Source organism: Talpa europaea (assembly GCF_964194135.1).
Source record: "Talpa europaea genome assembly, chromosome: 10".
Lineage (NCBI taxonomy): Eukaryota > Metazoa > Chordata > Mammalia > Eulipotyphla > Talpidae > Talpa > Talpa europaea.
The window spans coordinates 49,595,988-49,608,647 of record NC_140077.1 but is presented as its reverse complement, the minus strand read 5'-3'; positions in this window follow the sequence as shown (position 1 = coordinate 49,608,647).

Sequence of the window (12,660 nt, the reverse complement as noted above, 5' to 3'; positions counted from 1 at the left end):
AATGTTTTATTTATTTATTTGTTTGTTTGTTTATTTATTTATTTATTTATACTACATACAAGAGCTGGGGTACAGGCCAGAGGTGCAGGGGGGGTGAGAGGATTCAGCAGAGACAGAGTGGAGAATAGAGCAGGCAGACTGAAATACACTGCTGAGGGGAGCAGTGTGTGAGGCAGGAGAGGTCTGCTGTGCTGTGTGGATAGCTCCCTGGCTGGCCATGGGAGCCAGCCTGGCTGGCCATGCTGCAGAGGCTGTGGATTGCTTCATAATGCTGTGCTTAACCCCTTGCACCAGCAGGGAGGCCCCCTAACACCATTTTATTTTTAAGTTAAAAATAATTTACTTAAAATCGTTCATATACCTAAGTGTAAGAGCACAGACTTCTAGAAGAAAGCATAACAAAAAACTTTGTGTCCTTTAGCTAGGCAAAAGAGTTTTTGGATATGACACCAAAAACTTGATCCATAAAAGAAAAACTGGTCATTTGAACTTCATCAAAATTAATTATTTTGTGCTTCAAAAGACACCAGTAAGGAAACAGAGAGTATCCACAGACTGGGAAAAAATATTTGCAGATCATATATCTGATAAAGAACTTGTGTCCATAATATAAGGAATACTTAGAACTTGATAATAAGAAAAACAACCTTAATAAAAAAATAGACTAAAGATTTAAACAAGCATTTCACCAAAGACAATCTATGTATAGCAACAAGCAAATGAAAAGATGCTCAACATATCTAATCATGAGGGAAATGAAAATGAAAAACCACAATGAGATTTCACAACATACCTATTAAAAGCTTTTTTTTTTTTTTAATTCCTGAAAGTACCAAATACTGATAAGGATGTAAAATAATTGGAAATTCCATGCATTTCTGATACAATTTTGAAAGCAAAGTTTTAGTTTTTAAAAATAAAGTTAAAAATATGTTTACCATTCAACTTTACATTCTTACTCCTATGCATCTACCAACAAAAATTATGTTCACACAAACCAGTACACTGATGTTTTTAGTGGCTTTGTTTCTGATCACAAAAACTAGGAAAAAAAAACAAATGCTCTGGAATTGGTGAGTGAATAAACTCTGGTATATCACAATGGAATATTATTCAGTAATAAAAAGGAACTAACTATGATTGCATGCCAAAACATGGATAAACTTCAAAAACATTATGCTTACTAAAAAAAAAAAAAAAAGGTGAAAAAGTTATATATTATATGAATCAATTAATGTAAAATGTTCAGACACACACATTTACAGATACAGAAAATAAGTTTGTGATTACCTTGGACTAAGGGAAAGAATGGAGCTTGATTGCAAATAGAAAATGAAGAATTTTTTCTAAGTAATGGAAATATTCTTAAACTGGATGGTAGAGACGGTTGAATAACTGCAAATTTACTAAAGATAAATAAATTGCACACTTATGATGGATGAATTCTATGGGTATTACATAAAAATAAAACTATATCCTTACATATCAATAAAGATTTTTTTTTAATACTGGAGTTAATATGAAAGTTTTTGACCTTGACATCTTACCAAGTTAGACAAGCAACTAAGGTTTTTCTTTTTTTCCTATTATGGGTCACACAGCACTTGTTGATAAGATTACTGGTATGTCATACAACATTACTAATACTAACTTTGGAAGTTTATAAAACAAAAAAATATTTTTTTGAAATGACCAAATAATCTGATGTGTAAATATTGGTGAGGATACATGTCAATCACATAGATTGAAGAATCATATGAAGAACACATCTAAATTTCTTCCAGTTGATGTAAAATTTGACATTCTAAAATATTGAAATGGGCTTCTCCGGTGGCGCAGCGGTTGAGCGCTGGGTTGAGAAGCTGCCCGCGGCCTCTGCAGCGCCGGTTCGATTCCTGGCTGCTCCCCGGCCACCAGAGGAGGGTCCCACATGGCGCGCAGACCTCTCCTGCCGCCCGCTGCTCCCCTCAGCAGTGTGCTTCGGTCCTTCTGCCTGCTCTGCTCCCCGCTCTGGCTCTGGTGAATTCTCTCACCCTCCCGTGATTCTGACTGTACCCAGTGCTTGTATAAATAAATAAAAATAAATCTTTAAAATAAAATAAAATAAAATATTGAAATGTTTTCGTACTACTAGAAACACTGAAATCATTTTGTACTTTCTATCTAACTTTTTCAAGCAAACTAGATTATGTTTTACTATGAGATTTCCGCTTAGTATAATGATTTTTAGGTCAGTCACGTTATAGCTGTAATATATTGTATTGATTAGGGCAGATGAAATATAACAAGCCTTCAAATATCAGTGACTAAAGAAGATAAATGTTAATTCCTCATCCATGTCATAGTTCAGTGCAAGCCACTAAATTATCATTTCCATGTATTCATTCAGGGATCCAGGTTTCATCCATGATATTATTCTACCACCTTCTACTTCCTTGGAGGTTTCTTCATTGGAAGATTTTTGCAATCCAGTTCTGAAAGCAGAGTGTATCAGTTGGATTCACATTCCACAGGTGAAACACAGTCAGCTGGCTATACCTAACTGCAAAGGAATCTGGTAAAATCATCTAGTTCCATGCCCCAGAAGAAGAAAGAGAAAGTAAATTTGGTTGAGCAGTGTAATCTTTGCCTCATTTATTCTTTTTATGTGTTATTAATATTGATTTTTTTAAAAAGTAAATATAATTAACAAATCATGAGATATAATTAACAAATCATGAAATTCACCTTTTTAGAGTGGCTTTTTGATGACTGTGAATATATTCCCCAAATTGTGCAATTATCACTGTTATCGAATTTCAGAACCACAAAAAGAAACTCCACCACTATTAGCAACATTAACTTATTAACATTAGTACATTAACTTCAATCCCAAACCCTGGTGATGACAAATATACTTTGCAGTTTCTATGGACTTGGCTGTTCTGGATATTTCATGTAAATTGTATTAAATATATATGTCTCTTATGACTGGCTTAGTTCATTTAGTATAATGATTTTTAGGTTCAGTCATGTTATAGTTGTAATATGTTGTAGCTGTACTGTGTCATTACCTCATTCTTTTTACTGCCAAGTAACATTTTATTGCATGGATATACATTTTATCCATTCTTCAGTTGATAGACATTGAAATTATTTCCATTTTTTACTGTTATAAATTACACTGCTATGAATAGTTTTATATAGATTTTTGTGTAGACATGCTAATTCTCTTAAGTAGATCTAGGAGTGGAATTTCTGGATCTATGGCAACTCTCTTTCTACAATTTAAGGAACAGTAAAACTGTTTTCCAAAGTAGTTGCACCATTTTTTAATCCCACCAGCAATGTATAAGGATTCAGAAATTACCACATCTTTAATAATTCTTATTATCTGTCCTTCTAATTTTATTCATCCCAGTGGATATGAAATGTGATTTTCATTTTTATTACACTGATAGTAAGCATTGTTATTAAGCATCCTTTCATGTGCTTATTGACCATTCCTTCATCTTCTTTGGAGAAATATCTGTTCAGATCCTTTTCTCAATTTTGAATTTTTTTTATTATTATTGATTTGTAAGTATTCTTTACTGGTAGGAGTGCAAACTGGTCCAACCACTATGGAGAGCTGTGTGGAGATTTCTTGACCTACTAAACATAGAGCTTCCATATGATCCAGCAATTCCACTCCTAGGTATTTACCCAAATGACACAGAAACAGTAATTCCAAAGGGCACCTGCACCCCTATGTTTATAGCAGCAGCACTATTTGCAATAGCTAAGTTATGGAAACAACCCAAATGCCCAAAAATAGATGACTGGATCAAGAATATGTGGTACATATACAAAATGGAATATTACTCAGAAATCAAAAAAGATAAACTCATACAATTTGCAGCAACATGGATGGAGCTGGAAGGGATCATGTACAGCTAAATAAGCCAGGAAGAAAAGGAAAAATACCGGATGGTCTCACTCATAGCAGGAGTTTAGAAAACCTAATAAGGGACCAGGAAAAAGAATAACTATAATAAAGAAAAAAATCTTTACATGTTTTAGATAGAAGTTCTTTAGCAGGAGAACAAGATGCTACCAGGCTGATGACAGAGAAGGATCATTGCTCTGCTCCTGAGAGGAGTATCTGACAGTTAACTAGAGGGATACTACACCCAGAAAGTTCTGTCTTGGGGCAAAACTTGAACATAAGAGACCAACACTGAGGTCAGAGAAGACACATAAGAGAGTTGTGTTTCATTGAAGATAAGGTGGATGGAGACATCTGGACACTGTGGTCAGGGCCAAGGATACAGACAGCACCATTCCCAGCTCACTCATACTGAAAACATAGTTACCAGAAGGGGTGGGGGAAGAAAGAAGGGATAAGGTAGGGGAATGTGATAAGATATTGTCATTGTACTTTGGTAGAGGTTGAGTGAAGTATGTGCATATGTGGAGGTGAGAAGTGGTACTCCAAAATTTATGTAGTTATATAGCAACAGCAAATCAATAAAATTTGAGAAGAAAAATTAATAATGAACTTTATGTCCTTACTGTAAGATGACTTCGGTAGCCAATTAGGACAAGGTAAAATTATGTACCACTCAGTAAAGACTGGTACCTAGAATGCCAATCAGGACACATACATATTTGTACCTTCAATGCTGAATGCAGGATTAGAAAAGTCACTGGTGACCTTTGAAATGGTAAAATATTTCTTGGTTTTCCTAATGACTACTCAGAGATATGCCCAAAGGTGATTGCAAAGGACTGGGAACAAATAATATTGAGCAAGTGGGGTGGTTGCACCACGTGATAGGAAAAAACATAGATGGGCTATAGGATCATACAGCTGTAGATTTCAAATGTAAACTCTTTACTGGCTTCATGAACTTGCAAAAGACATTAAGCTTCACTTTCATTATGTCTGAAAATTGGTAAATATAGCTCTTGCAGTCGTGCTCTGAAGACTGTGTGATTAAGTTAGGCAAGAGATGCATAAGAAAATACCCAGAAAAATACTTGTCACAGAACCAGTCCTTAATCAATCTCAGTTTCTTTTTTTCATATACCTGCAAATGGACAAATGATGAAAAAGACCACACAAAATAACATGCTAACTGTATTATTATGATAAATTTGGTATTTTTTCCTAGGAAGTCTTGTTCTTTTCAATAAAAAATATCTGTCAAGTAAGATGCATGAAACATGATATTTTTATATCTTTCAGAAGAATTTTCCTATAAATAAACATGTCATGTTTTAAAAGCCTCTTTTGTCAGCTCGATTATACTAATTCCTGGTTAGAAAAATCACATTGCTTTAACACTTTTGGAACTATATGCACACCATATATTCAACATTAAAGTTTCAAGTTCTCACCAGGAAGTGAGGCAATCAAAAATCAGGAAGTCAAATGTGTGCAAAAAAGTATAGTTACAGTTACCATTTTGAAGTCAGGATGTGGTCTCTGTATCCAAGGTCAAGTCCATGGTGGCACGCCAAAAGCCTCAGATTTTAAATTATAGCTTATATTACACAAGGGAATCTGTTCCCCCCCCACCATTGTTTCCTTGACAACAGTACCTGGCACACAGCAATTGCTCAATAAATAAATTAAATGAGTGAGCCCCAGCACGTATCATTTGGTCCAATAGTTTTCAAACATGTTTTAAACTGTGCCTCTTCAAACAAAATATTCCATGGACACTCAATATAATACAGATGCATGGGAGCCTCTCTGATCCATGAAATATATGGGGAACCTGCACCCCAGAGCCCTCTAGCTTCTGTAGAGCATAGCTAAAGATTCCTGAATTTGTCAAATATCTCATCTCAGAGATGGGAACATTAAGGGCCTGAGACAGAAGGGTTTGCTCTGAGCCACATAGTGGAGTCTAAAACTTCTTCTCAACCTTAGTAATCTTTGCTCAGTAGGGGAAAAGGTCACATTCCACTGAGTGTTTGCATCACTGGAAGGGTGTGTGGATACCCTCAGGCTATCCAGGTGGCCTCAGAGAGGTGCAGGTATCGGTTGTTTATCTGATTTTTCGAACTGTAACTCATTCTATGGTGCAATAAAGGATTTCAAGCTGTATCACTAAGGGTTCCCTAATAAAGGCTGTGATTTTTGGCTGTGACTGTGGGACCTCCCAGCTCTCCACACAGGAAACAAATTGGTGCCCAATTTATGCATCTTAAAATAGTCTCTAAAATAAAAGGTATTTGGATACTTCAGGGACTACTTGCCACAGATGAATGGATAAAAATTTAGTATCTGAATTTGGAACTGAATTTGGCAACCCTAGTATCAGAGCAGAGATTTTATGAGTAGCCAACCAATAATATAAATTAGTTTTAAGTGTGAAAGTGATTATCTCAGCTCATGCTTTTTTGGAGGATCTTCATATTTGCTCAGGTTGCACCTTGTTAGTTCCTCCACCATCTTGCCCCTTCCTCCCAGTTCTGCTCCGGAGATGCAGCGAGGGCCCTGCACACAGTCACTCCTCTTCTTTCTCCATTCCATGCGCAATTGGCCAAAACCCCATTGATGGGGCTCAGGCACCACCCCTTCCCCTGAGCTTGGTGCTAACCCCCTCCCTCTGCAGTCACTACTACCATCACCAGCTCCTCTTCCCCCTTCCTGTTTAGCATGATAGAGACAGACAGAAAGGCTGTAGGATTCTCTTATAGGTGGGTGGTCATTAATATGTCACAGAGCTGAGTTTACCGTGTGACTTCATCCTAATCACCAAAGCCATTTTTCAATTACACACTCCTGGATAATACATGACATCTCTTAATGAACATACAGCAACAACAACATTCCGAGTCACGGTGTCTGAAGACAGAGTTTGACCACGTTGGCTGTTACTCAAGGCAATTTGGGGGCTGTGCGCTCCGAGTCCCTGCTGTACCTCCAGTCGGCCTAAAGAGGGAGCTGTTTCCCTAGAATGTCTGAAGGAAAGGCCTGCCTAGCCAGGCTGTGGGTTTGTGGGTTTGCGGGACCACAGCCCTGAATTGCCCTCCATTCTAAGGAGTTATTCATAAACTTCACGTGCCATCAAACAAACTCCAGTTACACTTTTCTCATCTTTTTTTCCCTTTATGTACACTAAATGATAAGAATCTAATAGACCACTAAGAATCAGATCTGGATTTTTGCCCTACCTGCCTAATGGTATCTCACAGGCTCCTGGGGCAAGTTCCATTACCACTTAGCCTCAGTGAGCTGTCTATAATGTGGGTACAGGGGCAGAAGCCCAGCACTGGATGGATAAGAGGATTAATTGTGCTTAGAAAAGGATTTTTTTTTTTACAGCTGTAAGTTGAAAAATCAGTTTTGAATTATTAGCCACATGACTGCCATTTTTCTAAGTTCTCTACCTCTTCCATTTCTTATTTGTAAATTGGGACAAGGAAGAGCACTAATCTCAGGACTGTTGTAAGGAACAGATGAAAAAATAGCATGTGCAAGGTTAAATAGGGCCAGTATACAGTAAGCTCTTAATAAATAGTAACTTTTAAGAATGTAGCTATTGAAGCCAAAATTTTTCAAACCTTGTCATATTATGGATAATTGAGGTGCATTATCTACTCTCTGATTTGGTTCTTCCACAAAATTAAAACAACATCCTAGAAGGAAAAGATGGAAACATATTGCTTGGGCATACCTCTTCTGGGCATTTCATTGAAGGGAAGGAATCTGACCTATAACGGGGGATATGATATTTCAGTCTATACTCCTTGGAGAGAGTTGCTACCAATGTATTTTCTTTCCCAGCACTAATCCTTCTTCTGAGGATTAACATTCTATAAACAAGTGTTTGTTTATTCATTCAACAAACATCCATGGAGCAATAGCCAAATTTGTGCATCATTACAGTCTATAGAAATCAAAAGATGAGTAAGGTTCAATCTCCGTCCTCAAAGAATTAAGAGTCTAATTGAGGTAGATGAAATGACAAATGAAAAAATAGTTAAAATATAGAGTGCTGTGAGGACACAAAGAAGCAGCTCCTAACTTGGGTTATAGAGAGGTATGTCCCATGCCTTCCTGGAAGAGATATGAGCTGAATTTTAGCAGGGAACATAAGCTTGCTATTTGAAGTGGAAGGGAGAGGTTTTAGGTATGAGTTTTCCAATTTCCTCACCTATAAAATGAAGAAGCTCAACTAAATGTTTCTAAGATGATTATCTGGAGAAAGGGAAATAGGAAATAGTGGACAAAGTGCCTTCTTGCAATAAACCCTGCTTATGTAATCCTGTTTGTACATATGGACATGAAAGAATTTAGGATTTAGGGAGAAGCTAGGTTGTAATAACATGTTTAAAAGGATGAAGTTGAATCATGCTGTGGTCATAGGTTTTTAGAAAAATCAATATGGAACTGTGTGGACAATGGGTTGAGGGATGCAAGCAGAGAAATGGAGACAAAACAGTCAATTGGAGGAAATGATGAGAATATGAGTGAGACAGAGTCAGATATAGATGCAAAGGTGATTTGGAAGATGAGGTTAATGCAAAAATGTTTAGAAGGTAGAATTGCCAGAACGTGGTGACTTGATGAAAAATAGAGGGAAATCAAGGATCCCACCTCCACCTACCCCTTCCTCATGACCCCAGTTGGGTCCATGGAATCATCTCAGAGCTTCTTCATTGAGCATTTAGTGATTGTTTCCTCTAGATATAAAGAGTCTAGATCTCCATTCTTTCCAGAATGAAACTTATAAGCAAGAATAAACACATGTTACTATCAGGTGTCTTCCACTTTTGTTTTAAACTTGAAGCTGTTGTTTTGGAAGGGAGGAAGGACAACTTAGAATAATAGTTGAAGGGGAGAACAATCACTCTGGAAATATGACAGGTTCCATTTGTAGTTGATGGGAACATAAAGCAACAAGACTTTCTGGCAGATAAACAATAGTTATTGGAAACCTTAAGAAGGAACACACCTTTCATCCAGCATTTCTGCTTTTTGGAATTTAGTTTAAGAATAAAATAAGAAGCACAGAATGAAACCAAAGATTTATTTCAAGAATGTTCATTTCAAAGTTATTAATAATTATAAAAGGCTGGAAATAAGTATGACATACAGAGATAGTGGCCAGCTTTAGAGGTTGAAAGACTCACGCTAACATTGTTGTCGAGGAACAATCAACTGCACAGGTAAAGAATGGGATGGAGATATCCCAGAGAACCATGCGGTTTTGAAGTCATGTAACAAATAACATGTTCTTTTTTAATTAGGGACGGGGTCCTAACACGCAGCTATACATCTAAAGAAGCATCGTTCTTTCCCTTTCTTCCAGATACAAAGCAGTAACAAGCTGAGTATTCCCAGCTGAGCAAGCAAGCAACTATCTTGCCTTGTTTTTTTCTCTCCATTCCTGGAAGCCTTTTTTTTTTTTTTTTTTTTTCATATCTGAAAGCTCAAAGATGGATTGAATCGTACAGGAAAATAGCACTGATCTGGAGGTCAGAAAACTTCAGTCTCTTTCTTTCTTGAGCTTTTCTTTAATGAACACCTACTATGTGCCATGCCCTTTGTAAACCCAGAGAGAGATAATGAGAAACTCCTGCATATGGTAAACCCTGATACTTGCTTACCCAATATCAATTCTCCCCTTCTGCCTTATCAAACCCTCATTGTATTGTGAATTTCAAACATCCAATTAAACAAATGTATCTCCCAATATGGGTATCCATATAATTCCATTCTGACAAGGAAATACAAACAAGAGTCAGTCACTAAGCAGGGTTTCCAGAAAAGCTCTGTAAAAGAACAGGCTTGGTTAGTGATCACCTCATCGTCCATCATTCTTATCATTTTTTTCCATGCAGGAAGGTAGATATGGTGAAGAAGCAGCCATTTTGTGACTGGTGAATGATAAGCTTGAGGGCAAAAGGCATATGATAAAGATAGAAAAGTGGGTCCTTATTGATATTGTCAAGTTATCGTGGTAACCTTGGTTATGTTAAAAAAATAATAATTACCCCCTTTTTTGTCTATACTATGAATTAACTGGGTTTTTTGTTATTTGCATCTGAACACAATCCTAACTGACCTTGACTTTGTGGCCTAAGAAGACAGATTTCTAACAAACGGTGTAATGTAAGATTCTAGCTAAGGTATAAGCTAGGGTTCTAGTTATGTGAACACCGCGCAGGTAGCAGAGACAACAAAGTAAACAACTCTGCTATGATGAGGGAAAGGCATTGCTGAGGAATGACAACTGGTCAGGAAGAGTTTCTGAGAGGATGGAATGCTTGAATTAGATCTAGAAGAATGAGTTGATCACCAGCCCTGGAGAAGCAGAAATAGCATCCCAGGGCAAGAGAATACAGATGTGAAGACAAGAGAAGTGAAATAATGCCATGTACTCATGAGCTAAAATGACATCATTTGACTGTGGAAGAGAATACACAGGGGATGAGGTAGGGTATTATGTAGAAATGGTAGGAACTTGATCATAAAAAGGCTGGTGAGACTTGGAGGAAGTCACAGAAATGGTTCCTCCCAGTTTCCTCAGCTGCCAAAGTAGGCACTTCACTTAGAGAAGGAGCTAACTTTGGACAGGGGGTTGACCCGCAGTGGTTCCTGAGGGACCCTGGTTGGAGGCTCTGGCTCCCTTGCAAGACATGGAAGTTTCCACAAGCAGGGCCACCCCAACCAGCCCCACCTCTTGGTTTCACACTGCATGGTGTATCCCAAGGACTGTGCTGGCATTTCAGTTTGAACACTAAGTGGTGACTCAGAATGAACAGAAGTGTGGACAACTGTTTACTAAGAAGGCAGCCTTTGGTGTGACAAATTTGAGTGGGCTGTTGGATTGTGCAGTACTCATGAGCTAGGCAGCTTGGAAATAGCACATACCATTGCGCTGGGCAATTGATTCATTTCTTGTCCAGTCTTGCCAAGCAGAGCATCACATGCCAGGCCAGTCAGACTCCCAGTCCATTCCGAACAGAGAGCAGTTCCATCTTTCTTAACAGTACCCCCAAATAGGATGTTCCCCCAGCATCCCTGTATCTTACAACTCTATCATGTGGGAATACAATATGCTCTTGAGACAAATCATACTTTCATTTCACTTACTTCTTGAAGGGAAGAGATTGCAGCCTGCAGAGAGCTTCATAAAGTTTTAGTCAGCAAATAAGCTTCCAGATCTAATTCTGTTTTTAAATCAAATTGTTTTTAAATCTAATTCTGTTTTTAAATTAAATGTTTATAAACCAACAAATATATGGATAGTGGTTTGTTGGTTTATAAACCAACAAATATATGGATAGTGGATAGGAAGCAGGGAGCTACATTGTGTAGGAGACACAGATAATTAAGATGGCATTCCTGTCTAAAATAGTGACATCCATACAAATATAAGGTGGAAGGGGTCAGAGGCTAGGGGAGGGGAAGTAGGGAAATGTGGGTCAAAGGATACAAAGTTTCAGTTACGGGGGATGAATAAATCCTGGAGATCTAATGTACTACATGGTGACTGGAGGCAACATTACTGTATTGCATACTTGAAATTTGCTAAGATGGTAGATCTTAAGCGTTACCACAAAGAGGGAGAGAGAGAAATTATGTGATCTGGTGGCTATGTTAACTACTGGAGTGTGGTGATCAAGTCACTATATTTTATATATATGTGTGTGTGTGTGTGTGTGTGTGTGTGCGCGCGCGTGTGTGTTACATATCTATGCACATACCTATATTGATATATCAAAGTATCAAATTGCACACCTTAAATATTTAGAATTTCGATTTGTCAACTATACCTCTAATAAAATTGAAAAGAAAATAGAACATAACCTGAAAAAAAGATATGATGTGTTCCCTGGCCTTAAACTTAGCATAACCTGGGCCTCCCCGGTGGCGCAGCGGGTGAGCGCTGGGTTGCGAAGCTGCCCGCAGCCTCTGTGGTGCTGGTTCGGTCCCCGGCTGCTCCCCAGCCACTGGAGGAGGGTCCCACATGGCGCGCAGACCTCTCCTGCCGCCCGCTGCTCCCCTCAGCAGTGTACTTCGGTCCTTCTGCCTGCTCTGCTCTCTGCTGTAGCTCTGGTGAATTCTCTCACCCTCCCGTGCTTCTGACTGTACCCAGTGCTTGTATAAATAAATAAATAAATCTTTAAAAAAATAAAAAAACAGCATACCGTAAAGCACCATCTACATTTATGCTCTAGGCTCGAAGGCCAAGCAAAGCTGCATGGTGGACAAAGCAGGATTCATATCCAGCTCCTGCACTGACAGTGGGTACAAGCTGGACTTGTTCTCGTAACCTTTGCCAACTTCTATTTCCTCATCCACAAATGGGAATAAAGCAACCTGGCTGCCACGGAGGAAGTGAGGGAGAGGGATAATCTGTGTGAGCTACAGTCGGTTACAAGCACAAGGCAGAGGGTAGATCCTCTCCATAAGTGATGGCTATTCCTGTTATTGCCAAGTGAAAAAGTTAGAAAATTCAAAGCAATCACAAAAGAGGCATTGAATGGTAGTGAAAGATGATCACTCAATGTTTGGACTAAAGTGTCAGGGGCTTCCCTGTCTACTTGTTCCCATGGTCCTTACTACCAACCTGTAAGGAACAGCCTTATTCCCAGATGAGAAAATGAAGGGTGGAGAGAATTTAAGTGGCTTGGAAATACTCAGTAAGAGGCACAGCCAGGATTTGGTGCTCT